The sequence below is a fragment of the Lissotriton helveticus genome, chromosome 4_1 (assembly GCF_964261635.1).
Source record: "Lissotriton helveticus chromosome 4_1, aLisHel1.1, whole genome shotgun sequence".
In the NCBI taxonomy this organism is placed as follows: domain Eukaryota; kingdom Metazoa; phylum Chordata; class Amphibia; order Caudata; family Salamandridae; genus Lissotriton; species Lissotriton helveticus.
The window spans coordinates 772,084,936-772,111,376 of NC_136063.1; positions in this window are offsets into that span (position 1 = coordinate 772,084,936).

Here is a 26,441-nt window from a genome sequence, read left to right on the forward strand (position 1 = left end):
AGTGGTTTGCAGAAAATCCATGGCGGAAAAGTTTTTGTTTTAGCAGTGATGCATGTTTTTGGGGGGCTGTTTGGGGGAGTTCTAGATTTTTGGGAGTGGGTTTATGGGTCTGGGAGCACTGCTGGGAAGGTCTAATTTTGATTGCAAGTGGTTTGAAGAAAATCCATGGTGGGAAAGGAGGGTTTGGGCCTAGTTGCAGACGGCGTTTTGGCACGATTTTAAGTCAGGCCTTAAAGGTCTTAGGAAGGTCTAATTTTGATTGCAGGTGGTTTGAAGAAAATGCATGGTGGAAAAATTATTTTTTAGCAATATTGCATGTTTTTTGGGGGCTGTTTGGGGGGGTTCTAGATTTTTGGGAGTGGGTTTATGGGTCTGGGAGCACTGCTGGGTAGGTCTAATTTTGATTGCAAGTGGTTTGAAGAAAATCCATGGTGGGAAAGGGGGGGTTTGGGCCTAGTTGCAGACAGCGTTTTGGCACGATTTTAAGTTAGGACTAGCAGTATTGCATGTTTTTGAGGGCTGTTTGGGGGGGTTCTAGATGTTTGCGAGTGGGTTTATGGATCTGGGTGCACTGCTGGGAAGGTCTAATTTTGATTGCAAGTGGTTTGAAGAAAATCCATGGGGGGAAAGGGGGTTTGGGCCTAGTTGAAGACATCGTTTTGGCACGATTTAAACTGAGGCCTAGCAGTATTGCATGTTTGTGGGGGGCTGCTTGGGGGTGTTCTAGATTTTTGGGGGTGGGTTGAGGGGTCTGGGAGCACTGCTGGGAAGGTCGAACTTTGATTGCAAGTGGTTTGAAGAAAATCCATGGTGGAAAAGTTTAATTTTTTACCAGTATTGCATATTTTTGGGGGGCTGTTTGGGGGGTTTTAGATATTTGGGAGTGGGTTTATGGGTCTGGGAGCACTGCGGGGAAGGTCTTATTTTGATTGCAAGTGGTTTGAAGACAATCCATGGTGGAAAAGTTTTTTTTTAGCAGTATTGCATGTTTTTGGGGGGCTGTTTGGGGGGGTTCTAGATTTTTGGGAGTGCGTGTATGGGTCTGGGAGCACTGCTGGGAAGGTCTAATTTTGATTGCAAGTGGTTTGAAGAAAATCCATGGTGGGAAAGGGGGGTTTGGGCCTAGTTGCAGACAGCGTTTTGGCACGATTTTAAGTTAGTCCTAGCAGTATTGCATGTTTTTGGGATAGTTTTTGAGGGTTCTAGATGTTTGGGAGTGGGTTTATGGGTCTGGGAGTTCTGCTGGGAAGGTCTATTTGTGATAGCAAGTGGTTTGAAGAAAAACCACGGTGGGAAAGGGGGGTTTGGGCCTAGTTGCAGACAGCGTTTTGGCACGATTTTAAGTTAGGACTAGCAGTATTGCATGTTTTTGAGGGCTGTTTGAGGGGGTTCTAGATGTTTGCGAGTGGGTTTATGGATCTGGGTGCACTGCTGGGAAGGTCTAATTTTGATTGCAAGTGGTTTGAAGAAAATCCATGGGGGGGAAAGGGGGTCTGGGCCTAGTTGCAGACATCGTTTTGGCACGATTTAAACTGAGGCTTAGCAGTATTGCATGTTTTTGGGGGGCTGCTTGGGGGTGTTTTAGATTTTTGGGGGTGGGTTGAGGGGTCTGGGAGCACTGCTGGGAAGGTCGAATTTTGATTGCAAGTGGTTTGAAAAAAATCCATGGTGGAAAAGTTTTATTTTTTACCAGTATTGCATGTTTTTGGGGGGCTGTTTGGGGGGTTCTAGATTTTTGGAATGGGTTTATGGGTCTGGGAGCTGTGGTAAATAAATAAATAATACCTCTCTTTTTGACTAGACATATATCATAACAGATAGCTCAATAAATAAGAGTCAAGATTCGAGGTAGTAGGAGTTTTGCAGGTTTAATACAGCATAAGGACAGGAACAGGACAACCTGCATAGAAATAGGATGACTGGGCCCAGCAGCTGCTGGGGCTGGATCTGGGATGAGCGCGCTGACTTTTAATAACAATACGTGAGCATATATACATAACGCAGACACATAGCATTACATTGCAGTAGGCGTAGCAGTGGGTGGAGCAGAAGGTGTGACGCGTAGCAGTCGCGAAAGATAAGGGCGAAAGTAGGTGTAACGGGGCGTATACATAGACATGTGGTGCAGACGTAACAGGATATGTCATGAATGGGGCGGAAACCATGGAGGGGGCTACCTAAGGAGCCGGGACCTCTAACCTGGTGGTGCGCGCAAACTGGCAATGACGTATCACTAGGAGAAGCTGGGGGCTATGAACTCTGTGCTAGGAGCAGAGACTGAAGTCTGGAGGGTCGGAGCGACATGTACCTAAACCCTATCTAGTATCTGATGTTTAGGGAACATGTTGATAGGAACTAGAAGTTTAGGAGGGGAAAGGCTGACTTGATTCTAAGACTGGACCATGCATTATTCTACATGTAGTGCGTGATGAAGAATATTAAATGACCATTAAATGCAGTATTTCTCTAACGTGGAGACGTGAAGGCTAGACAATGACGGAAACTATTGATGCGATTCAGTAGTTTTAGGAATGCAGGGAAGGAGGGCTGAACTGATAACTGGACTCATAACATACTCTTGGCAGACTCAGAGGCAGAGCCAGGCTGCACCGGGCACTGAGAGGCAGGAAGTAAGTGAAAGGTCGAGGATACAGGTGGGGGCTGTATCCCTCCTCAGCGAGGCTTCAGGAGACAGGAGCTGAATCTTGGTGTCCGGGCCCTTTTGAGGCCTAAAAACGGGGACTTTATAATGGAATAACGTGCACACTGAGAAACGTGGCAACGTGGCTTTACATAGGCCTGATATTCGTAGTATTCACGAGGACTGGAAACTAGCATACTAGAGGTGGACACAACTGTAATTGCGTCTTTAATCAAACATGGGGAACGCATATGCATATTTAATCATGCACACATAACATATGATGGATGACACGTAGGGACACAGAACATGGCAAAATTTACTTTTCCACATTCCCTCCTTGTCACTACGTTTCCATCAGGAAACATCAATATTCATGATACCATCTATCATTTCATACAGTATCATTTGCTCATCTTGAATCCTCTTGGAACGGGATTTAGAACGGGGCTTGGGACTAGGAATACAAGAGGTAGCACAAATGCCGCAAATCGCAGGGCCACATTGTATACAGAGACAGCAGCTGAATATGATCGCTACTGCAATACCTAGAAAGGACAATATTTTCCATCCCCAGGCGGAAATTATATTCCAGAACCAACCGGACCATGTCCAGGTGCCTGGATCTTGGTGTATCAGATGGGCAATTTTATGGAGTCTGGTTATAGCTGAATAGACAGACGGCGCGTTATTTGGAATGAAAATGCAGCAACTAGATCCGATGACTCTACAAGCCCCGCCCCTATCGGCCAGTATGACGTCAAGGACGAGACGATTCTGTAAAACGACAAATCTCATAGCAGATTGCTCTTCAGTTAAGTTACCTAGAGCAGAGGCAGTCTCATTTATTACAGCTTCAAGGGTTCTGGTTAATCTACGGATTAACTTACTATTCTGGACAGGTCCTATAAAGAAGAAGAAACCTTTATTGAAATCGGTATATTGTTCTAGAGCAGTTTCAGTATAATCGACAATTGGGGACTCGATCTCCCTTCTATGTCTAATGTGTACTAGATGTGTGTTTCTATGATAATCAGATGGGGCTAGAAAAACTGGTGGCAGTAGGAAGGCAATGTAACAGGTTCCCTCCCAATCGAGGGGCAGACGAACATATGCGGTTTGACCACAAATAAAATATGAATGACGTGAAGCTTTGAAAATAGATTTCCCACTGTCACTATACTTGACAATAGTAGTACAATCACTATGTCCTACATGTACGGAACCATTATTTCGGACACATAATTCGCCTTTGACTGGTAGTACTGAAATAGCAGGTAAGTCTGGAGTAGTAACAGACTGAACATTCAGGACCATAAAATTCGACGAATAATTACCTAAATTATACACTTCATTTTCTAGATCTAAACCTGTTCGGTGAGGGAGACCTTGCTTGTCTGGGAAACATGTACTGTTAAGAAAAAACATATCTGTTGAGGATGACGTTAACGTGGACCATGCTCCACACAAACCATTATGTGAAAAAGGATAAGGAAAGAGTGGCAGACCTCCCTTCGGGGTCTGGAAAGGGGGGAGTCGACCACACACCCAACAATTAGTGGCATTGCTGGTCTGGTGTGAGTAATGTAACATGCGGATAAATGAGTTATTTCGCATAGCGAGGCGGTAAGAGAGTTCATGAGGGGGCAGATCACTAAACGTGTGCTCTACTGTAGCATTAGCAGACTTATTTACATGTGAAACTGGGAAACATAGGTAAAATGCATAACTGGTGCAGGAAATCATAAGGCTGGAAAACAATATGAAACATAGAAAAACGATACATCGGATTGAGTTTTGACTAACTCTCTCACTATGGGGGTCTATTTTATACATGTCAGAAACAGTCTAACCGTTTCACCTAGGGGAGGACTTAGACAATCAAACTGACTGACTTATTTTACTAGACCGTAGTTTTAGCTTGTACTCCTGTTGCGGAGTTTTCTCTAACAGGGGAGGGGTTGTAGCAATGTCTTTTGCGGGACAGTCCTTGAGAACAATGCCTTGGCAATCCTTCAAATCCTGGGAAATGTTCTTTAAGACGGGTTTCAGTCCATTAAAAAGTTTAATATGAGAAAGGTGTACCCAGCCTTTGCGTCCTTCCAACTTCACGGCTGTACGGGTAGTGAGGAGGACCTGTCGGGGCTCTTTCCATCGAGGCTCCAGCGGACTTGATCTGTCAAAGTTGCGGACCATCACCATGGATCCTGGAACGATTTCGTGCGGTGCCACCTCGGTATTGTCTGGAAATGCGGCAGCAACCTGTGAACGACATGAGTTGAGGGCAGACATCAAGGAAGCTAGGTAATCTGTCAGCATATTACTTGAAACATCGGTAATACTTCGGGGTCTAGGAGTACCCCACATGTTAGGGGGGCGGCCGAAAATGACCTCATACGGGGACAGACCTGATCTGGAATGTGCGACCATGTGCATATAAAATAGAGCAACTGGCAGAGCTACTAGCCAGTCCACACCTTTTTCTTTACATATTTTGGCGACTCGGATTTTCAGAGTCTGATTATGTCTCTCAACGAGACCGGCTGCTTCAGGATGGCGTACACAATGGAACTTCCACTGGTACCCTAGCAAAAGGGAAACATGCTTCATGAGTTCGGATGAGAATGGCTGGCCGTTGTCAGAATATACGACTCTAGGGAGTCCATAACGGGGGAAGAACTCACGAACCAACTGCTTGGCAGTGGTCGCGGCTGTGTAATCTGGGACTGGATATGCTTCTGTCCACCTGGACAAAGCGCATACAACTACAAGGACATACTTGAAACCTCGACATCGCTCCATCTGAATATAATCCATCTGGAGGACTTCAAAAGGGTGGTCAGGGGGCTGGAATCCACCTTGCTCCACCGGGACACTTTTACCTGGATTAAACTGACAACATATCATACAGGTACGGACTTTCTGCTTGGCTGCAGCTCGTAAATGCTTGTTGAACCAAATGTTCTGGATACTATCTAACATAGCTTTTTCTCCTAAATGTGCTGGACTATGTGCGGTATTAATAATGACTTGAACCATAGAGTCGGGGAGAAACCATGTGGCTCTACCCTTTGTTAACCATCCTTGATCTGTCTGGACCCCTCCTTGTTCGGACCATTTCTTGATTTCTTCAGGAGTAGCATGTAACTGGATATCTATGACATCTTGTGTAGGGTCCTTAACTGTCATACATGTAATCGGATCTGGAGTGTGTGTCATGTTAACTGGAATGTCTAGAGTCTGTGCTGTAAGCTTGGCTGTGCGATCTGCTAGATCATTACCTTGGGAAATAATGTCAGTGACTTTCGTATGTGCTTTGCATTTCATGATAGCAATGGATGTCGGTAAATGTATGGCATCTAACAGAGCTTGAATAAGGAGACCATGCTGAATCTTGGTTCCATGAGAGGTCATGAAACCTCTCTCCTGCCAGAGCACTCCGAAGTCGTGTACAACTCCAAATGCGTAGCGTGAATCTGTGTAAACATTAACTTTCAAGTTCTTGGCGTGTATACAGGCTTGTGTCAGAGCAACTAGCTCTGCTGCTTGAGCGGACAGAGTGTCAATACGGTGTGTTTTAATAACTTCAGTGTCAGTAGTCACTGCATACGCGGCGACTAGTTCTCCTGTACTTGTTCTTAGGCATGAACCATCCACATAAAGTGTCAGGTCGGGGTCTGGTAACGGAGTATCTGTCAGATCTTGTCTTGGCTTTGTCGTAATGTTAACTACTTCCACACAGTCATGTGGGTCAGGATTCGAAGTAACTGATGGTAACAGTGTAGCAGGATTTAAAATGTTGCAGCGTCTGATTTCTATGTGAGGCTGGAACAGTGTCAATTCATAACCTGTTAAACGTGCAATTGTCAAGTGTTGAGTCTGTGTTCGGTTCAGAAGAACTTCCACGGAGTGTGGGACTTGTACTGTCAAGGTATGTCCTAAGACTATGGAATCACTTTGTCTGATAGCTAGTGCTGTGGCTGCAACTGACTTGAGGCACGCAGGCAGAGCCTGGGCTACAGGATCTAATGTGCTCGAAAAATAAGCACAGGGCTTGTATTGTCCTGCTTGATCTTGTGTGAGAACAGATAATGCTGTACCTTCACGTTCTGTGACGAAAAGTGTAAAAGGCTTACTGTAGTTCGGTGTGGCTAGAACTGGAGCTTGACATAAAGCTTTCTTTAACTCGTTGAAACTAAGTATATGTTCAGATGTCCAAGGAAGAACAGTCGATGCGGCTGCCTCCTGTGTCGTTAACTGTATCAGTGGCTTGGCTAGAAATGCATACTGAGGAATCCATTGTCTACAATAAGAAGTAAGGCCGATAAAGGCACGTACCTCCTTCTGGGTCTTGGGCTGAGGAAGACTCGCTATTAACTGGATACGGTCAGGTGTCAACTGCCTACCCCTCTTGGACAGTAAGTGTCCTAAGTATACCACTTGCTGGACACAGAATTGAAGCTTCGAAGGGGACACCTTGTGCCCCATCTCGGCCAGGAAATACAGAACCGTTAGTGACGCTCGCTCGCAATCACGTTCAGAACGGGCTGTGATCAGTAGATCATCGACATACTGGAGCAGGGCAGTGTCAGTTGGCATGTGAATGTTGTCTAGTTGTCTCTTAAGTGCTTGACTGTAAATACTAGGACTTTCTGTGAAACCTTGAGGAGCGCGTGTGAACATATAGCTCCTTCCATTTAAACAGAATCCGAAAAGAAACTGGCTGTCTGGATGAATTGGAACACTAAAAAATGCGTTCTTGAGGTCTATGACAGTGAAGAACGTGGCTTCGGAATCAATGGCTGTCAATAGAGAAGAGATGTCTGGGACAACTGGGTACTGCGGAATAATACATTTATTAAGCTCTCGTAGGTCAATCACTAATCGATATACTGGGGGTGCATTTGGATCAGTACGTTTCATGACTGGAATGATCGGAGAATTACATACGTTGGAGTCAGTTTCTACAACTACTCCTTGAGCCATGAGCTCGTCAATAATTTTGGATAAGGCTGCTACAGCCTCTGGTGGCAATCTGTACTGTCTGATTCGTGGTAACACTATACCTGGCTTGAGAGTCACACGATAGGGTGTGATTTGCATGTAACCTACATCAGTTGGACCTTGCGCCCATAAATGCTGCGGAACATTAGACAATCTTGGATCAAAATCTCGTAATACATAGTGACCCTTGAAGTCACGCAGGAACAGACGTATTCCCTCTGGGGAACAACATATAACTGCACCTAACTCTTTCAGTGTTTTAATGCCCAATAGATTTTCTGGACATGACTTAGTAAGTAACAGATCAGTAGTACGGGACAATGGACCTACTTCTAGAGTAACTGGCTTTGAAATCTCATTTACGATAGGTTTTCCTGAAAATCCAAGGGAAACATTTCTTGAGCCTGAGAGCGGAGCCCCTGGAACTTCGGCGTGACTAATTGTGGTCCTACTTGCCCCTGTATCAATCAAAAACTTTCTGTCTTTCCCTAATACTTGACTGTGAACATAGGGACCTTCTTGATCTACAGGTATCTCGATGAGAGGCAAGCCTACCTCCCTCTCTAGGCTGTTTCATGAATACTGCTGGTACTCTGGATACTCAGACTGTGCATACTGGTACATCTGCGATGTAACATGCTGTGTTGCAGCAATAGGCTGCGGTGCTGTAACTGTCTGTTGTGCATTCTGTGGCTGAGAAGTCTGTGAAACTTGTTCTTGTCTAGGCGGACGTGGTCTTTCTTTAGTCTTACCAGTAGCTATGTTGTGTTTCAGAACTGCACACTCATTTATAAAATGACCTGGCTGTTTACAATAGTTGCAGTTCCCTTTAACGGGAGCTGCAGGATGACTGGCTTGATTCGGACCCCTCTTCTGACTGTCTTGAGGAACAGATTGTGCAACTAGTACTTTCATTTTCGTGTCTTTCATACGTTTTCTCTCGTGTTCTTGCTCTTCCCTGATTCTATTCTGGTGGTACTGAAGCATCTGCAACATCTGGGACGGGGTATTAGCTTGCCAGGTACTCTCGACTTTCAGAACTCGATTTTTAACTTGTGGGCTTGAATTCTCGACTAATTTAGTAACAAAAAGATGAGGGTATGACTCACTACTTGTCTTGAGGCCACTATTGATGCTAAAGCATTTTTCAAACCTAGAATAAAAATCACTAATATCTTCATCTTGTTTCTGTTTACAGGCTGAGATTGCATCCCAGTCTTCTTTTCTAGTTGTCAATAATCTGGGTAAAACTTGTATTAATAATTCTGGTAATTCTTTACATTTATCCCCAAGACCAGTACCTGGTACACGTGACTTATCTTCAGCTTCTAGAACTGCCCAATCTATCTTTTTCTCTCCCACCTCCCATTCTTTTTCCTTTAGCTTTTCATACACCCCTGCGGGCAACAGGACCTTTAACATTTTAATGATATCTGGGTAAGTGTATTCTCCCATACGGAGCATGTCTTTTAATTCTCTATGGAACCCTGCTGGATCTTTGTCATGACAGGGAATTAATTTCTTCATTTCGAGGAGTTCCATCTTTGTAATCGGGGTGTAAACAAACACTCGTTGCATTTCACCGTCCTCTGTCTTAACTGGATGCACTTCTCGTAACGGGTTCTGTCTTTCCATGTAAAATGGTTTACTTTCTGGGGGTGAGACATGAACAAAATGCGGGTTCAGAAACGTTCTGTATTTGTGGCGCTGTTCTAGAATGACACTAATTAAATCGGTACCTAGACCTCTCCATCTATACTGGAGTAACTCGTTCAGGATATCGTGTAACGGACCTGGATCAGAGTGCTGACCCTCATACAAAGTAATGAGGTGCTGGATCATATACATACCCACCAGTCGCTGCTCGGATGGGGGCAATTTCAGAAACATTTGTGCCACTATTTCGTCTGGAAAAGTGATAGAATCAGTAATCCATCGGACTGCTGATCGGGCTAGTTCCTGTTCATGCATGGTACTTAACTCACTGTAACCGATTCGTGATTTTAGAATGTGATCGGTAGCTTGGAATACTTGTTCTAGTGAACCTTGTTCTGGTGCTGGATGATGGAAAATTGACTTGTGTTCTAGGCGTAAATGGCGATCTGGAAATCTAGATTTTCCTACATACGCTATTCTGGCGGTATTCTCGTCCTCTACCTCTTCAGTATCAGAGTTACTTTCTTTCTCGCTTACTTGTGCTGCTTTACGTTGTTCGTGTATCTTTATTATTTCTCTACGGATTTTCTTGTACATACTCTCCATGGCACTAATGGTATTGTGCTTACCCTCGGCTATATTATCACTCCACTTTGTCAGGATTTTCATTTCGGCCTGATCTTTAGACGGGTAATCTTGTTCTCTTATTAGACAGTTAATTAAAAACTTTAATATCATACGCTGGATCTCAGCTTTCCTTTGAGACATGGCATCCCTAATACTTTCTGGATCATCCCCTGTACGGATGAAACGATATATTCTGTCTAGATCTTCTTTCATATTGGGTAGGGTGACTAGATACTCGGTCACCCTCCTTACGCGTACTGAATATAAAACCATATTATCCTCGCCTGGGACTGGGTCATAGGCACATTCGCCAAGGGCTTGCCTGATTTCTGCAACAGACTTATTACTCTTGGGAGTACGCTGTGATGCTTGAGCATGTAATTCGAGTGCTGATAAACGCTTGCGTGGCGGCGGGGTTTGAGGAGGACCTCCTCCTGCGGCCCCTAGACTAGAATCGTCGACTGATATTCTTCGTGGCGGAGCGGGAAATTGAAATGCTGGCTGGACCGGGGGTACCGTAACAGGTACTCCGGAGTCTGGAGGAGCGGGAAGTGCCTGATTTACAGGGACTGGCGGAGCGCGAACAGGATTTGCATATTCTGGGACTGTGTCGTCCAAATAGGACGAAATAAAAATATCAGCTGCGGTCTGTTTGTGACGTAGCTTGGTCGGAACTAATGGTGGCGGGAAATTACTGGATGCCTCTGGGGTCGCTTTTGGCAAGCCCTCGGCAAGAAGAGGATACATACCCTTTATAAGGGCATTCCTCTGTCTGTCTCTCTGTTCAGTTTTGACTTGTTCACCTATCTCGATTAATTCTTTTTCTTGGGCTCGCTCTAAGGATTCTCTACTTAATTCTGACTTTCTGATTTCTTTTTCAGTTCTTTTATGAGCTTCTTTGTGCCATAACTCAATGGCATCTTTTTGTGACTGTCTGGCTTTCTTTTTCCATAATGCCTCTTCTACTCGCATGATGCATTCGGCATCCCATGTACCCGATACGGGCCATCTATACTTTTCTTCTAACTGTTTGGTATACTCTACCCATAAATCTAGATACAATATGGCACTTATGCCATGTTTCTGGTACATAAAGTGACCTGGACTGTCCCTGGGCGGGACGGGAACTGCTGCTTCCAGCAGACCCTTTCTAGTTTTTAACTGACGTAACTTGGAAAATATGGGCATGACTGAACTGTAATCTAGACACAATACAATACACAATGAACACGATACTTATTCCCCATTCATACCACGACATTGAAATACATGAAAAACATTTAAAATAACAGTTCGAACAGAATACTACCTGGAAATACTGAGAACAGAACACATAAATTTTCTCGAGAACAGAAACTGACTAGAACAGAAACTAGATGCACTGCTGAAACAGTACGAAACTTACCGATCTCATAAAGAGACACGTCAGGACCCGCATCCACCGAAGTGGGCACTTCGTTTGTGGGACTGTGTACCACCAACCCACAGACCAGAGTCAATTAAATTGACCCTGTCTAGATACCACCCCAGTAACGGTACTCACCGGGCAGCAAGAACGGAAGGCCTCAGACTGGACTGGACTGCTACGACGACGGACGACGAACTTCGGACTTCGGACTTCAGTTACGGGTGGACCTCCGGATACCTCGGACCTTGGACTCTTGGCTTGGGCTCTAGTCGGGACTCGCCGCGTTCCTCCACCGTCTCGTCTGGATGCTGGACCGCCTCCTCCGTCTCCTCCGTGGGCCTGAGGGATACTTGAGCAGAAATATCTGCCACTGCGCAGAAGAGTTCCGTCACGACTGCAGAGGGTCAGGGGGTCAGCGTGGCTCACCGACGCGTGGGGAAAGGGCATGTCCCTTTTCGGGCGCCATTATGTGGTAAATAAATAAATAATACCTCTCTTTTTGACTAGACATATATCATAACAGATAGCTCAATAAATAAGAGTCAAGATTCGAGGTAGTAGGAGTTTTGCAGGTTTAATACAGCATAAGGACAGGAACAGGACAACCTGCATAGAAATAGGATGACTGGGCCCAGCAGCTGCTGGGGCTGGATCTGGGATGAGCGCGCTGACTTTTAATAACAATACGTGAGCATATATACATAACGCAGACACATAGCATTACATTGCAGTAGGCGTAGCAGTGGGTGGAGCAGAAGGTGTGACGCGTAGCAGTCGCGAAAGATAAGGGCGAAAGTAGGTGTAACGGGGCGTATACATAGACATGTGGTGCAGACGTAACAGGATATGTCATGAATGGGGCGGAAACCATGGAGGGGGCTACCTAAGGAGCCGGGACCTCTAACCTGGTGGTGCGCGCAAACTGGCAATGACGTATCACTAGGAGAAGCTGGGGGCTATGAACTCTGTGCTAGGAGCAGAGACTGAAGTCTGGAGGGTCGGAGCGACATGTACCTAAACCCTATCTAGTATCTGATGTTTAGGGAACATGTTGATAGGAACTAGAAGTTTAGGAGGGGAAAGGCTGACTTGATTCTAAGACTGGACCATGCATTATTCTACATGTAGTGCGTGATGAAGAATATTAAATGACCATTAAATGCAGTATTTCTCTAACGTGGAGACGTGAAGGCTAGACAATGACGGAAACTATTGATGCGATTCAGTAGTTTTAGGAATGCAGGGAAGGAGGGCTGAACTGATAACTGGACTCATAACATACTCTTGGCAGACTCAGAGGCAGAGCCAGGCTGCACCGGGCACTGAGAGGCAGGAAGTAAGTGAAAGGTCGAGGATACAGGTGGGGGCTGTATCCCTCCTCAGCGAGGCTTCAGGAGACAGGAGCTGAATCTTGGTGTCCGGGCCCTTTTGAGGCCTAAAAACGGGGACTTTATAATGGAATAACGTGCACACTGAGAAACGTGGCAACGTGGCTTTACATAGGCCTGATATTCGTAGTATTCACGAGGACTGGAAACTAGCATACTAGAGGTGGACACAACTGTAATTGCGTCTTTAATCAAACATGGGGAACGCATATGCATATTTAATCATGCACACATAACATATGATGGATGACACGTAGGGACACAGAACATGGCAAAATTTACTTTTCCACAGAGCACTGCGGGGAAGGTCTTATTTTGATTGCAAGTGGTTTGAAGAAAATCCATGGTGGAAAAGTTTTTTTTAGCAGTATTGCATGTTTTTGGCTGCTGTTTGGGGGGTTCTAGATTTTTGGGAGTGCGTTTATGGGTCTGGGAGCACTGCTGGGAAGGTCTAATTTTGATTGCAAGTGGTTTGAAGAAAATTAATGGTGGAGAAGGGGGGTTTGGGCCTAGTTGCAGGGAGCGTTTTGGCACGATTTTAAGTTAGGCCTAGCAGTATTGCATGTTTTTGGGGGGCTGTTTGGGGGGTTCTAGATGTTTGGGAGTGGGTTTATGGGTCTGGGAGCACTGCTGGGAAGGTCTAATTTTGATATCAAGAAGTTTGAAGAAAATCTATGGTGGGAAAGGGGGATTTGGGCCTAGGTGCAGACAGCGTTTTGGCACGATTTAAACTGAGGCCTAGCAGTTTTGCATGTTTTTGGGGGGCTGCTGGGGGGTGTTCTAGATTTTTGGGGGTGGGTTGAGGGGTCTGGGAGCACTGCTGGGAAGGTCTAATTTTGATTTGCAAGTGGTTTGAAGAAAATATATGGCGGAAAAGTTTTTGTTTTAACAGTATTGCATGTTTTTGGGGGGCTGTTTGGGGAGTTCTAGATTTTTGGGAGTGGGTTTATGGGTCTGGGAGCACTGCTGGGAAGGTATAATTTTGATTGCAAGTGGTTTGAAGAAAATCCATGGTTGGAAAGGAGGGTTTGGGCCTAGTTGCAGACGGCGTTTTGGCACAATTTTAAGTCAGGCCTTAAAGGTCTTAGGAAGGTCTAATTTTGATTGCAGGTGGTTTGAAGAAAATGCATGGTGGAAAAGTTATTTTTTAGCAGTATTGCATGTTTTTGGGGGGGTGTTTGGGGGGGTTCTAGATTTTTGGGATTGGGTTTATGGGTCTGGGAGCACTGCTGGGAAGGTCTAATTTTGATTGCAAGTGGTTTGAAGAAAAGCCATGGTGGGAAAGGGGGGTTTGGGCCTAGTCGCAGAAAACATTTTGGCACAATTTAAAATTAGGCCTAGTAGTATTGCATGTTTTTTGGGGGGCTGCTTGGGGGTGTTCTAGATTTTTGGGGGTGGGTTGAGGGGTCTGGGAGCACTCCTGGGTAGGTCTAATTTTGATTTGCAAGTGGTTTGAAGAAAATCCATGGCGGAAAAGTTTTTGTTTAAGCAGTATTGCATGTTTTTGGGGGGCTGTTTGGGGGAGTTCTAGATTTTTGGGAGTGGGTTTATGGGTCTGGGAGCACTGCTGGGAAGGTCTAATTTTGATTGCAAGTGGTTTGAAGAAAATCCATGGTGGGAAAGGAGGGTTTGGGCCTAGTTGCAGACAGCGTTTTGGCACGATTTTAAGTTAGGCCTTAAAGGTCTTAGGAAGGTCTAATTTTGATTGCAAGTGGTTTGAAGAAAATGCATGGTGGAAAAATTATTTTTTAGCAGTATTGCATGTTTTTTGGGGGCTGTTTGGGGGGTTCTAGATTTTTGGGAGTGGGTTTATGGGTCTGGGAGCACTGCTGGGAAGGTCTAATTTTGATTGCAAGTGGTTTGAAGAAAATCCATGGTGGGAAAGGAGGGTTTGGGCCTAGTTGCAGACGGCGTTTTGGCACAATTTTAAGTCAGGCCTTAAAGGTCTTAGGAAGGTCTAATTTTGATTGCAGGTGGTTTGAAGAAAATGCATGGTGGAAAAGTTATTTTTTAGCAATATTGCATGTTTTTTGGGGGCTGTTTGAGGGGGTTCTAGATTTTTGGGAGTGTGTTTATGGGTCTGGGAGCACTGCTGGGAAGGTCTAATTTTGATTGCAAGTGGTTTGAAGAAAAGCCATGGTGGGAAAGGGGGGTTTGGGCCTAGTCGCAGAGAGCATTTTGGCACAATTTAAAATTAGGCCTAGTAGTATTGCATGTTTTTTGGGGGGTTGCTTGGGGGTGTTCTAGATTTTTGGGGTGGGTTGAGGGGTCTGGGAGCACTGCTGGGAAGGTCTAATTTTGATTTGCAAGTGGTTTGAAGAAAATCCATGGCGGAAAAGTTTTTGTTTTAGCAGTATTGCATGTTTTTGGGGGGCTGTTTGGGGGAGTTCTAGATTTTTGGGAGTTGGTTTATGGGTCTGGGAGCACTGCTGGGAAGGTCTAATTTTGATTGCAAGTGGTTTGAAGAAAATCCATGGTGGGAAAGGAGGGTTTGGGCCTAGTTGCAGACGGCGTTATGGCACGATTTTAAGTCAGGCCTTAAAGGTCTTAGGAAGGTCTAATTTTGATTGCAGGTGGTTTGAAGAAAATGCATGGTGGAAAAATAATTTTTTAGCAATATTGCATGTTTTTTGGGGGCTGTTTGGGGGGGTTCTAGATTTTTGGGAGTGGGTTTATGGGTCTGGGAGCACTGCTGGGTAGGTCTAATTTTGATTGCAAGTGGTTTGAAGAAAATCCATGGTGGGAAAGGGGGGGTTTGGGCCTAGTTGCAGACAGCGTTTTGGCACGATTTTAAGTTAGGACTAGCAGTATTGCATGTTTTTGAGGGCTGTTTGGGGGGGTTCTAGATGTTTGCGAGTGGGTTTATGGATCTGGGTGCACTGCTGGGAAGGTCTAATTTTGATTGCAAGTGGTTTGAAGAAAATCCATGGGGGGAAAGGGGGTTTGGGCCTAGTTGAAGACATCGTTTTGGCACGATTTAAACTGAGGCCTAGCAGTATTGCATGTTTTTGGGGGGCTGCTTGGGGGTGTTCTAGATTTTTGGGGGTGGGTTGAGGGGTCTGGGAGCACTGCTGGGAAGGTCGAACTTTGATTGCAAGTGGTTTGAAGAAAATCCATGGTGGAAAAGTTTAATTTTTTACCAGTATTGCATATTTTTGGGGGGCTGTTTGGGGGTTTTAGATTTTTGGGAGTGGGTTTATGGGTCTGGGAGCACTGCGGGGAAGGTCTTATTTTGATTGCAAGTGGTTTGAAGACAATCCATGGTGGAAAAGTTTTTTTTTAGCAGTATTGCATGTTTTTGGGGGGCTGTTTGGGGGGGTTCTAGATTTTTGGGAGTGCGTGTATGGGTCTGGGAGCACTGCTGGGAAGGTCTAATTTTGATTGCAAGTGGTTTGAAGAAAATCCATGGTGGGAAAGGGGGGTTTGGGCCTAGTTGCAGACAGCGTTTTGGCACGATTTTAAGTTAGTCCTAGCAGTATTGCATGTTTTTGGGATAGTTTTTGAGGGTTCTAGATGTTTGGGAGTGGGTTTATGGGTCTGGGAGTTCTGCTGGGAAGGTCTATTTGTGATAGCAAGTGGTTTGAAGAAAAACCACGGTGGGAAAGGGGGGTTTGGGCCTAGTTGCAGACAGCGTTTTGGCACGATTTTAAGTTAGGACTAGCAGTATTGCATGTTTTTGAGGGCTGTTTGAGGGGGTTCTAGATGTTTGCGAGTGGGTTTATGGATCTGGGTGCACTGCTGGGAAGGTCTAATTTTGATTGCAAGTGGTTTGAAGAAAATCCATGGGGGGGAAAGGGGGTCTGGGCCTAGTTGCAGACATCGTTTTGGCACGATTTAAACTGAGGCTTAGCAGTATTGCATGTTTTTGGGGGGCTGCTTGGGGGTGTTTTAGATTTTTGGGGGTGGGTTGAGGGGTCTGGGAGCACTGCTGGGAAGGTCGAATTTTGATTGCAAGTGGTTTGAAAAAAATCCATGGTGGAAAAGTTTTATTTTTTACCAGTATTGCATGTTTTTGGGGGGCTGTTTGGGGGGTTCTAGATTTTTGGAATGGGTTTATGGGTCTGGGAGCACTGCGGGGAAGGTCTTATTTTGATTGCAAGTGGTTTGAAGAAAATCCATGGTGGAAAAGTTTTTTTTAGCAGTATTGCATGTTTTTGGCTGCTGTTTGGGGGGTTCTAGATTTTTGGGAGTGCGTTTATGGGTCTGGGAGCACTGCTGGGAAGGTCTAATTTTGATTGCAAGTGGTTTGAAGAAAATTAATGGTGGAGAAGGGGGGTTTGGGCCTAGTTGCAGGGAGCGTTTTGGCACGATTTTAAGTTAGGCCTAGCAGTATTGCATGTTTTTGGGGGGCTGTTTGGGGGGTTCTAGATGTTTGGGAGTGGGTTTATGGGTCTGGGAGCACTGCTGGGAAGGTCTAATTTTGATATCAAGAAGTTTGAAGAAAATCTATGGTGGGAAAGGGGGATTTGGGCCTAGGTGCAGACAGCGTTTTGGCACGATTTAAACTGAGGCCTAGCAGTTTTGCATGTTTTTGGGGGGCTGCTGGGGGGTGTTCTAGATTTTTGGGGGTGGGTTGAGGGGTCTGGGAGCACTGCTGGGAAGGTCTAATTTTGATTTGCAAGTGGTTTGAAGAAAATATATGGCGGAAAAGTTTTTGTTTTAACAGTATTGCATGTTTTTGGGGGGCTGTTTGGGGAGTTCTAGATTTTTGGGAGTGGGTTTATGGGTCTGGGAGCACTGCTGGGAAGGTATAATTTTGATTGCAAGTGGTTTGAAGAAAATCCATGGTGGGAAAGGGGGGTTTGGGCCTAGTTGCAGACAGCGTTTTGGCACGATTTTAAGTTAGTCCTAGCAGTATTGCATGTTTTTGGGATAGTTTTTGAGGGTTCTAGATGTTTGGGAGTGGGTTTATGGGTCTGGGAGTTCTGCTGGGAAGGTCTATTTGTGATAGCAAGTGGTTTGAAGAAAAACCACGGTGGGAAAGGGGGGTTTGGGCCTAGTTGCAGACAGCGTTTTGGCACGATTTTAAGTTAGGACTAGCAGTATTGCATGTTTTTGAGGGCTGTTTGAGGGGGTTCTAGATGTTTGCGAGTGGGTTTATGGATCTGGGTGCACTGCTGGGAAGGTCTAATTTTGATTGCAAGTGGTTTGAAGAAAATCCATGGGGGGGAAAGGGGGTCTGGGCCTAGTTGCAGACATCGTTTTGGCACGATTTAAACTGAGGCTTAGCAGTATTGCATGTTTTTGGGGGGCTGCTTGGGGGTGTTTTAGATTTTTGGGGGTGGGTTGAGGGGTCTGGGAGCACTGCTGGGAAGGTCGAATTTTGATTGCAAGTGGTTTGAAAAAAATCCATGGTGGAAAAGTTTTATTTTTTACCAGTATTGCATGTTTTTGGGGGGCTGTTTGGGGGGTTCTAGATTTTTGGAATGGGTTTATGGGTCTGGGAGCACTGCGGGGAAGGTCTTATTTTGATTGCAAGTGGTTTGAAGAAAATCCATGGTGGAAAAGTTTTTTTTAGCAGTATTGCATGTTTTTGGCTGCTGTTTGGGGGGTTCTAGATTTTTGGGAGTGCGTTTATGGGTCTGGGAGCACTGCTGGGAAGGTCTAATTTTGATTGCAAGTGGTTTGAAGAAAATTAATGGTGGAGAAGGGGGGTTTGGGCCTAGTTGCAGGGAGCGTTTTGGCACGATTTTAAGTTAGGCCTAGCAGTATTGCATGTTTTTGGGGGGCTGTTTGGGGGGTTCTAGATGTTTGGGAGTGGGTTTATGGGTCTGGGAGCACTGCTGGGAAGGTCTAATTTTGATATCAAGAAGTTTTAAGAAAATCTATGGTGGGAAAGGGGGATTTGGGCCTAGGTGCAGACAGCGTTTTGGCACGATTTAAACTGAGGCCTAGCAGTATTGCATGTTTTTGGGGGGCTGCTGGGGGGTGTTCTAGATTTTTGGGGGTGGGTTGAGGGGTCTGGGAGCACTGCTGGGAAGGTCTAATTTTTATAGCAAGTGGTTTGAAGAAAATCCATGGTGGAAACGTTTTTTTTTTTTTGCAGTATTACATGTTTTTGGGGTCTGTTTGGGGGGGTTCTAGATGCTTGGGGGTGGGTTTATGGGTCTGGGAGCACTGCTGGGAAGGTCTAATTTTAATTGCAAGTGGTTTGAAGAAAATCCATTGTGGGAAAGGGGGGTTTGGGCCTAGTTGCAGAGAGCGTTTTGGCACGATTTAAACAGAGGCCTAGCAGTATTGCATTTTTTGGGGGTCTGCTTGGGGGTGTTCTAGATTTTTGGGCGTGGGTTGAGGGGTTTGGGAGCACTGCTGGGAAGGTCTAATTTTGATTGCAAGTGGTGTGAAGAAAATCCATGGAGGAAAAGTTCTTTTGTTTTAGCAGTATTGCATGTTTTTGGGGGGCTGTTTGGGGGGGTTATAGATGTTTGGGAGTGGGTTTATTGGTCTGGGAGCACTGCTGGGAAGGTCTAATTTTGATTGCAAGTGGTTTGAAGAAAATCCATGGTGGGAAAGGGGGGTTTGGGCCTAGTTGCAGAGAGCGTTTTGGCACAATTTAAAGTTAGGCCTAGCAGCATTGCATGTTTTTTGGGGGCTGTTTGTGGGGGTTCTAGAAGTTTGGGAGTGGGTTTATGGGTCTGGGATCACTGCTGGGAAGGTCTAATTTTGATTGCAAGTGGTTTGAAGAAAATCTATGGTGGAAAAGTTTTTTTTTTAGCAGTATTGCATGTTTTTGGGGTCTGTTTGGGGGGGTTCTAGATGTTTGGGAGTGGGGTTATGGGTCTGGGAGCACTGCTGGGAAGGTCTAATTTTGATTGCAAGAAATTTGAAGAAAATCCATTTTGGGAAAGAGGAGTTTGGACCTAGTTGCAGACAGCGTTTTGGCACGATTTAAACTAAGGCCTAGCAGCATTGCATGTTTTTGGGGGGCTGCTTGGGGGTGTTCTAGAATTTTGGGGGTGGGTTGATGGGTCTGGGAGCACTGCTGGGAAGGTCTAATTTTGATTTGCAAGTGGTTTGAAGAAAATACATGGCGGAAAAGTTTTTGTTTTAGCAGTATTGCATGTTTTTGGGGGGCTGTTTGGGGGAGTTCTAGATTTTTGGGAGTGGGTTTATGGGTCTGGGAGCACTGCTGGGAAGGTCTAATTTTGATTGCAAGTGGTTTGAAGAAAAGCCATGGTGGGAAAGGGGGGTTTGGGCCGAGTCGCAGAGAGTATTTTGGCACAATTTAAAATTAGGCCTAGTAGTATTGCATGTTTTTTGGGGGGCTGCTTGGGGGTGTTTTAGATTTTTGGGGGTGGGTTGAGGGGTCTGGGAGCACTGCTGGGAAGGTCTAATTTTGATTTGCAAGTGGTTTGAAGAAAATCCATGGCGGAAAAGTTTTTGTTTTAGCAGTATTGCATGGTTTTGGGGGGCTGTTTGGGGGAGTTCTAGATTTTTGGGAGTGGGTTTATGGGTCTGGGAGCACTGCTGGAAAGGTCTAATTTTGATTGCAAGTGGTTTGAAGAAAATCCGTGGTGGGAAAGGAGGGTTTGGGCCTTGTTGCAGACAGCGTTTTGGCACGATTTTAAGTTAGGCCTTAAAGGTCTTAGGAAGGTCTAATTTTGATAGCAAGTGGTTTGAAGAAAATGCATGTGGAAAAATTATTTTTTAGCAGTATTGCATGTTTTTTGGGGGCTGTTTGGGGGGTTCTAGATTTTTGGGAGTGAGTTTATGGGTCTGGGAGCACTGCTGGGAAGGTCTAATTTTGATTGCAAGTGGTTTGAAGAAAATCCATGGTGGGAAAGGAGGGTTTGAGCCTAGTTGCAGACAGCGTTTTGGCACGATTTTAAGTTAGGCCTTAAAGGTCTTAGGAAGGTCTAATTTTGATTGCAAATGGTTTGAAGAAAATGCATGGTGGAAAAATTATTTTTTAGCAGTATTGCATGTTTTTTGGGGGCTGTTTGGGGGGGTTCTAGATTTTTGGGAGTGAGTTTATGGGTCTGGGAGCACTGCTGGGAAGGTCTAATTTTGATTGCAAGTGGTTTGAAGAAAATCCATGGTGGGAAAGGGGGGTTTGGGCCTAGTTGCAGACAGCGTTTTGGCAAGATTTTAAGTTAGTCCTAGCAGTATTGCAAGTTTTTGGGATGGTTTTTGGGGGTTCTAGAAGTTTGGGAGTGGGTTTATGGGTCTGGGAGTACTGCTGGGAAGGTCTATTTGTGATAGCAAGTGGTTTGAAGAAAAACCACGGTGGGAAAGGGGGGTTTGGGCCTAGTTGCAGACAGCGTTTTGGCACGATTTTAAGTTAGGACTAGCAGTATTGCAGGTTTTTGAAGGCTGTTTGGGGGGGTTCTAGATGTTTGCGAGTGGGTTTATGGATCTGGGTGCACTGCTGGGAAGGTCTAATTTTGATTGCAAGTGGTTTGAAGAAAATCCATGGGGGGGAAAGGGGGTCTGGGCCTAGTTGCAGACATCGTTTTGGCACGATTTAAACTGAGGCCTAGCAGTATTGCATGTTTTTGGGGGGCTGCTTGGGGGTGTTCTAGATTTTTGGGGGTGGGTTGAGGGGTCTGGGAGCACTGCTGGGAAGGTCGAATTTTGATTGCAAGTGGTTTGAAAAAAATCCATGGTGGAAAAGTTTTATTTTTTACCAGTATTGCATGTTTTTGGGGGGCTGTTTGGGGGGTTCTAGATTTTTGGAATGGGTTTATGGGTCTGGGAGCACTGCGGGGAAGGTCTAATTTTTATAGCAAGTGGTTTGAAGAAAATCCATGGTGGAAACGTTTTTTTTTTTGCAGTATTACATGTTTTTGGGGTCTGTTTGGGGGGGTTCTAGATGCTTGGGGGTGGGTTTATGGGTCTGGGAGCACTGCTGGGAAGGTCTAATTTTGATTGCAAGTGGTGTGAAGAAAATCCATGGAGGAAAAGTTCTTTTGTTTTAGCAGTATTGCATGTTTTTGGGGGGCTGTTTGGGGGGGTTATAGATGTTTGGGAGTGGGTTTATTGGTCTGGGAGCACTGCTGGGAAGGTCTAATTTTGATTGCAAGTGGTTTGAAGAAAATCCATGGTGGGAAAGGGGGGTTTGGGCCTAGTTGCAGAGAGCGTTTTGGCACAATTCAAAGTTAGGCCTAGCAGCATTGCATGTTTTTTGGGGGCTGTTTGTGGGGGTTCTAGAAGTTTGGGAGTGGGTTTATGGGTCTGGGATCACTGCTGGGAAGGTCTAATTTTGATTGCAAGTGGTTTGAAGAAAATCTATGGTGGAAAAGTTTTTTTTTTTAGCAGTATTGCATGTTTTTGGGGTCTGTTTGGGGGGGTTCTAGATGTTTGGGAGTGGGGTTATGGGTCTGGGAGCACTGCTGGGAAGGTCTAATTTTGATTGCAAGAAATTTGAAGAAAATCCATTTTGGGAAAGAGGAGTTTGGACCTAGTTGCAGACAGCGTTTTGGCACGATTTAAACTAAGGCCTAGCAGCATTGCATGTTTTTGGGGGGCTGCTTGGGGGTGTTCTAGAATTTTGGGGGTGGGTTGATGGGTCTGGGAGCACTGCTGGGAAGGTCTAATTTTGATTTGCAAGTGGTTTGAAGAAAATACATGGCGGAAAAGTTTTTGTTTTAGCAGTATTGCATGTTTTTGGGGGCTGTTTGGGGGAGTTCTAGATTTTTGGGAGTGGGTTTATGGGTCTGGGAGCACTGCTGGGAAGGTCTAATTTTGATTGCAAGTGGTTTGAAGAAAAGCCATGGTGGGAAAGGGGGGTTTGGGCCTAGTCGCAGAGAGTATTTTGGCACAATTTAAAATTAGGCCTAGTAGTATTGCATGTTTTTTGGGGGGCTGCTTGGGGGTGTTTTAGATTTTTGGGGGTGGGTTGAGGGGTCTGGGACCACTGCTGGGAAGGTCTAATTTTGATTTGCAAGTGGTTTGAAGAAAATCCATGGCGGAAAAGTTTTTGTTTTAGCAGTATTGCATGGTTTTGGGGGGCTGTGTGCGGGAGTTCTAGATTTTTGGGAGTGGGTTTATGGGTCTGGGAGCACTGCTGGGAAGGTCTAATTTTGATTGCAAGTGTTTTGAAGAAAATCCGTGGTGGGAAAGGAGGGCTTGGGCCTTGTTGCAGACAGCGTTTTGGCACGATTTTAAGTTAGGCCTTAAAGGTCTTAGGAAGGTCTAATTTTGATAGCAAGTGGTTTGAAGAAAATGCATGTGGAGAAATTATTTTTTAGCAGTATTGCATGTTTTTTGGGGGCTGTTTGGGGGGGTTCTAGATTTTTGGGAGTGAGTTTATGGGTCTGGGAGCACTGCTGGGAAGGTCTAATTTTGATTGCAAGTGGTTTGAAGAAAATCCATGGTGGGAAAGGAGGGTTTGAGCCTAGTTGCAGACAGCGTTTTGGCACAATTTTAAGTTAGGCCTTAAAGGTCTTAGGAAGGTCTAATTTTGATTGCAAATGGTTTGAAGAAAATGCATGGTGGAAAAATTATTTTTTAGCAGTATTGCATGTTTTTTGGGGGCTGTTTGGGGGGGTTCTAGATTTTTGGGAGTGAGTTTATGGGTCTGGGAGCACTGCTGGGAAGGTCTAATTTTGATTGCAAGTGGTTTGAAGAAAATCCATGGTGGGAAAGGGGGGTTTGGGCCTAGTTGCAGACAGCGTTTTGGCACGATTTTAAGTTAGTCCTAGCAGTATTGCAAGTTTTTGGGATGGTTTTTGGGGGTTCTAGAAGTTTGGGAGTGGGTTTATGGGTCTGGGAGTACTGCTGGGAAGGTCTATTTGTGATAGCAAGTGGTTTGAAGAAAAACCACGGTGGGAAAGGGGGGTTTGGGCCTAGTTGCAGACAGCGTTTTGGCACGATTTTAAGTTAGGACTAGCAGTATTGCATGTTTTTGAGGGCTGTTTGGGGGGGTTCTAGATGTTTGCGAGTGGGTTTATGGATCTGGGTGCACTGCTGGGAAGGTCTAATTTTGATTGCAAGTGGTTTGAAGAAAATCCATGGGGGGGAAAGGGGGTCTGGGCCTAGTTGCAGACATCGTTTTGGCACGATTTAAACTGAGGCCTAGCAGTATTGCATGTTTTTGGGGGGCTGCTTGGGGGTGTTCTAGATTTTTGGGGGTGGGTTGAGGGGTCTGGGAGCACTGCTGGGAAGGTCGAATTTTGATTGCAAGTGGTTTGAAGAAAATCCATGGTGGAAAAGTTTTATTTTTTACCAGTATTGCATGTTTTTGGGGGGCTGTTTGGGGGGTTCTAGATTTTTGGGAGTGGGTTTATGGGTCTGGGAGCACTGCGGGGAAGGTCTAATTTTAATTGCAAGTGGTTTGAAGAAAATCCATGGTGGGAAAGGGGGGTTTGGGCCTAGTTGCAGAGAACGTTTTGGCACGATTTAAACTGAGGCCTAGCAGTATTGCATTTTTTGGGGTTCTGCTTGGGGGTGTTCTAGATTTTTGGGGGTGGGTTGAGGGGTCTGGGAGCACTGCTGGGAAGGTCGAATTTTGATTGCATGTGGTTTGAAGAAAATCCATGGTGGAAAAGTTTTATTTTTTACCAGTATTGCATGTTTTTGGGGGGCTGTTTGGGGGTTTCTAGATATTTGCGAGTGGGTTTATGGATCTGGGTGCACTGCTGGGAAGGTCTAATTTTGATTGCAAGTGGTTTGAAGAAAATCCATGGGGGGGAAAGGGGGTCTGGGCCTAGTTGCAGACATCGTTTTGGCACGATTTAAACTGAGGCCTAGCAGTATTGCATGTTTTTGGGGGGCTGCTTGGGGGTGTTCTAGATTTTTGGGCGTGGGTTGAGGGGTTTGGGAGCACTGCTGGGAAGGTCTAATTTTGATTGCAAGTGGTGTGAAGAAAATCCATGGAGGAAAAGTTCTTTTGTTTTAGCAGTATTGCATGTTTTTGGGGGGCTGTTTGGGGGGGTTATAGATGTTTGGGAGTGGGTTTATTGGTCTGGGAGCACTGCTGGGAAGGTCTAATTTTGATTGCAAGTGGTTTGAAGAAAATCCATGGTGGGAAAGGGGGGTTTGGGCCTAGTTGCAAAGAGCGTTTTGGCACAATTTAAAGTTAGGCCTAGCAGCATTGCATGTTTTTTGGGGGCTGTTTGTGGGGGTTCTAGATGTTTGGGAGTGGGTTTATGGGTCTGGGATCACTGCTGGGAAGGTCTAATTTTGATTGCAAGTGGTTTGAAGAAAATCTATGGTGGAAAAGTTTGTTTTTTTTGCAGTATTGCATGTTTTTGGGGTCTGTTTGGGGGAGTTCTATATGTTTGGGAGTGGGTTTATGGGTCTGGGAGCACTGCTGGGAAGGTCTAATTTTAATTGCAAGTGGTTTTAAGAAAATTCATGGTGGGAAAGGGGGGTTTGGGCCTAGTTGCAGAGAGCGTTTTGGCACGATTTAAAGTGAGGCCTAGCAGTATTGCATGTTTTTTGGGGGCTGTTTGGGGGGGTTCTAGATGTTTGGGAGTGGGTTTATGGGTCTGGGATCACTGCTGGGAAGGTCTAATTTTGATTGCAAGTGGTTTGAAGAAAATCTATGGTGGAAAAGTTTTTTTTTTAGCAGTATTGCATGCTTTTGCGGTTTGTTTGGGGGAGTTCTATATGTTTGGGAGTGGGTTTATGGGTCTGGGAGCACTGCTGGGAAGGTCTAATTTTAATTGCAAGTGGTTTGAAGAAAATTCATGGTGGGAAAGGGGGGTTTGGGCCTAGTTGCAGAGAGCGTTTTGGCACGATTTAAACTGAGGCCTAGCAGTATTGCATGTTTTTTGGGGGCTGTTTGGGGGAGTTCTAGATGTTTGGGAGTGGGGTTATGGGTCTGGGAGCACTGCTGGGAAGGTCTAATTTTGATTGCAAGTGGTTTGAAGAAAATCCATGGTGGGAAAGGGGGGTTTGGGCCTAGTTGCAGAGAGCATTTTGGCACAATTTAAAATTAGGCCTAGTAGTATTGCATGTTTTTTGGGGGGCTGCTTGGGGGTGTTCTAGATTTTTGGGGGTGGGTTGAGGGGTCTGGGAGCACTGCTGGGAAGGTCTAATTTTGATTTGCAAGTGGTTTGAAGAAAATCCATGGCGGAAAGGTTTTTGTTTTAGCAGTATTGCATGTTTTTGGGGGGCTGTTTGGGGGAGTTCTAGATTTTTGGGAGTGGGTTTATGGGTCTGGGAGCACTGCAGGGAAGGTCTAATTTTGATTGCAAGTGGTTTGAAGAAAATCCATGGTGGGAAAGGAGGGTTTGGGCCTAGTTGCAGACAGCGTTTTGGCACGATTTTAAGTCAGGCGTTAAAGGTTTTAGGAAGGTCTAATTTTGATTGCAGGTGGTTTGAAGAAAATGCATGGTGGAAAAGTTATTTTTTAGCAGTATTGCATGTTTTTTGGGGGCTGTTTGGGGAGGTTCTAGATGTTTGGGAGTGGGGTTATGGGTCTGGGAGCACTGCTGGGAAGGTCTAATTTTGATTGCAAGTGGTTTGAAGAAAAGCCATGGTGGGAAAGGGGGGTTTGGGCCTAGTCGCAGAGAGCATTTTGGCACAATTTAAAATTAGGCCTAGTAGTATTGCATGTTTTTTGGGGGGCTGCTTGGGGGTGTTCTAGAATTTTGGGGGTGGGTTGAGGGGTCTGGGAGCACTGCTGGGAAGGTCTAATTTTGATTTGCAAGTGGTTTGAAGAAAATACATGGCGGAAAAGTTTTTGTTTTAACAGTATTGCATGTTTTTGGGGGGCTGTTTGGGGGGGTTCTAGATTTTTGGGATTGGGTTTATGGGTCTGGGAGCACTG